The following is a 3,096-nucleotide window of genomic DNA, read 5'->3' as shown; positions in this document are numbered from 1 at the left end:
TCACGGGGTTTTACTTAAAAAGACCCGAGTCACTAAAATACTTTTCCTTTAGTAAAGATTTGATTGCGCAATCACATAACATAGATATACCATATCTGAACCTTGTGTGAACCGGGAATGTGGCCACATTCCACGACGGTCACTGGACCGGCCAACCCCTTTTGTTAGCTCACGGTCCCCTCATGTGTACACTAGTCCGAGTAGGGTTTGCGGCCCTACTGGGACCCGAATTCGATTTAACTTGAATTGGCATAGCCAAGCAGATAGGTAATCATAAAACAAAACATGGCATGACAATATACTTGAGCAAAGAATCACATTTTCATACTGAAATCACGTTTGAAAGAATGCCCACCTCAAAAGCTAAAGCTCTTTCCGTAATTTCCTTAACTTGGCCTTAGATGACGTTCGTAGACGCCCCTTTAGGAAAATAGCATAATATTTAATTAGACTTTGATAAATCAAATAAGCTTAAACGTGGATGCATCCTAAGTGCGTGATCATTTTATTCCTTTTCCTTAATTCATAAAAAGAGTCCCTGAGTACTAAAATAGACTCGAGGTCTTTTCATCATTTCGCACCATAAATTACTCGAGCGCTAATACTAAAGTCTGGGAATTAAATTTATCATCGTGAAAAAAAATTAGCGGACCATTACTTAACCTCAATTATTTGATTTAGCAACATAGGTGGGCTCATGATTTAATTAGGCTAGAGCAAACTCCCATTTTATTTTAATTATTAGCCCAACTCTTTAGATTATTTAAAGAATTGGTCCATTAATTAACAAAACCTTAGCCCATGCATTTAATTTATAGAGGCCCAAAAGAAGAAAAGGAGAGGCCCAAATGAAAGAGGCCCAATTTCTTCCTCCCTCAAAACTATCGGCCTCTCTCTCTCAAAACACAAAATCCCCAAAATCAAAATCAAAAACCCCAATTCCTAATCCTTGCTTTGGAGAGGAACGACGGCGCATCTCCCCCCCCTTCGTCGCCGGCTCCAGCTCTGGATCGACGGCGCGCCTGTGTCGCCGTTATCGCGCGGCGAGCTCCGCCGTCGCCGCTGCTCCAACTCTCTCTCTCCTTCTTCCCTTCTAATCTCTCCCTCCTTCGGCTGCTACGCCGCGCCTCTGAAATTCCCCTCTCCGCTCATCCTTTGCTCGTTCTCGGCGATTCAGCGCCGTCGCCGACGTCTCCGGCTGAGGTAGACGCGGCTTGGCCCGCCTTGAAGACCAGCCCGCCGTCGCCTCATCTTTATTAGCGGAGTCGCCGACAGGAAGGAGGCATCGCCTCTCTTTCTCCCTGCCTCCGGCGTTCTCCTGGCTCCCTCCGGCGAATTCTCTACCGCCGTCATCGCAGCTCGCCGTCCGGCAGCTCTCCCATCACTCCTTGCTCCAAAGCTAAGTTTTTTTCCTCTCATTTATTTCCTTGTAACAATACTATGTTTCAAAGATGAAGTCTTAGTGTATCTTACTGTGTGATGTTGAAACCATCTTGGGTAGTAATTTAATTGGGGAAAACTTTGATATCAAAACTTGTACATGAGGCCTACTGTGTTGGTTTGTATTCTTACTCAAAGTATGGGTTCTATCAGTCGATATTGCTAAGTTCACATTGGATTTTTGAGCACCTATAGTTCTAAGTTCTTGATTATCTATGATTGGCTATCATGATGCATTGGTGAGGGTGGGCTATGGAATACCTCTCCTTTGCGATTCTCGTTTTACGGCTGCTTCTCCGTGTTGCCGCTGCCCCTCCTCGCCTTCTTGCTCCTCCCGATTCCTTGCTGCACTCCTTGATTGTGAGTGAATTTGTGGTTTCTGGGGAGGGAGTCAGGGGCGGTTTATGGTGGTTTATATAGGCGAAGTGTGGTGTACTCGTGAGGCCTTAAATGGCTGTCAAAGCTCTTTGTTTTCATGCTGCAGATGGCACCTTTAGTTTACTTCCTTTGTCTCTTTCTTGAAACATAAGTACTACCTTCATTAGGTTACTTTGTTTGATGTGCAGGGGAAGCAGGTGGCTGTTCGGTTTGGGCTGATTTGGCGCAGCTGGAGGGACACGTTTTGGGCTAGCTGATCAGCAAGGTATCGGTCAAAGGGTAGGTTGCCACTCCAAAAGAGGCAAGTCTCAAATTCTTGGCAGCAATGAGAGGTAAATTCTAAATGTTTTATCTCAGTTGTCCCTTCTTTCATTTATTACTTAGTACACAGGTTTGCAGCCTTGTACTCCTAAGTTTTAAGAATTTTTGTTTTTCACATACAGCTCTCGGTTTGGTGCATTGGCTGTGTAGGAGTGTACCTCCCATTTTGGGATCATTTAGACCTCCTTTGGTAAAGAAAGGATGCCTCCTTCCTTGTTTGGTTTGATGTTGGGAAAAGTAATCTAAAATATTTATTAGTTTTGTAGGTTCTTGCAGGTTTAATGGCAGATAAAGGAAAAGGGTTTTTTTTTTAAAAAAATTGGGGATGTGGCCTGGGATCGAGACGAGGCAGTCGGGCTGGCTGCACGGGCCTTCGGGCTGCCCTCTAAGTCTTTGGGCCGAAAGAAATCTCGTGTTCGAGAGTCGAGGCCCAACTCTTTGTATATTTGTATTCTTAAATTCTTTTTTTTTTTGTCAACACATGTGTAAATCATTTTTATTTCTTGACGTTTATTGTATTTCACACGTATATACGAAAATCTGTTTTAGTTTGATCGACACTCTTCAAATTAGCAACCAAGCAAGACCATCGACTAATATTTCTGATTTGAAAACAACAAACATTTCTCTAGGTTGACATTAGTCTTAAAGAAAAGGTAACAAAGAGCGGGTATTACATTCTACCCACCTTAGCAAAAATTTCGTCCCGAAATTTTGCTTATGTTACTCAAACAGCTCTGGGTACCTTTCCTTCATCTTGTCTTCAAATTCCCACGTAGCTTCCTCGTGACCATGGTGTTTCCATAAAACTTTCACCGTTACAATAGATTTGTTCCTCAGTTCCTTGACCTTCCTATCCAATATTTCCTCTGGCTTCTCTTCATAGCTTAAGTCTGGTTCCAAAACCATTTCCTCTTGGTGGACTATGTGTTTCGGGTCGAACACGTATTTCCTCAA

General features: G+C 43.3%; 1 long non-coding RNA gene across 1 annotated transcript; it reads left to right on the top strand.

The window, feature by feature from the left end:
• Positions 1–895: 895 nt before the first annotated feature.
• LOC125219754 (uncharacterized) lies at positions 896–2,687 on the top strand. The gene is made up of 3 exons (XR_016136791.1): positions 896–2,150; positions 2,262–2,329; positions 2,406–2,687. It is a non-coding gene; the product is annotated as an uncharacterized LOC125219754 (long non-coding RNA).
• Positions 2,688–3,096: the final 409 nt, after the last annotated feature.

Source organism: Salvia hispanica, chromosome 3 (assembly GCF_029641045.1).
Source record: "Salvia hispanica isolate PSC_SH4W2 chromosome 3, Shi_PSC_v1, whole genome shotgun sequence".
NCBI lineage: Eukaryota > Viridiplantae > Streptophyta > Magnoliopsida > Lamiales > Lamiaceae > Salvia > Salvia hispanica.
Note: the sequence above shows the minus strand (reverse complement) of the source record. Positions and strands in the feature narration are given on the sequence as shown.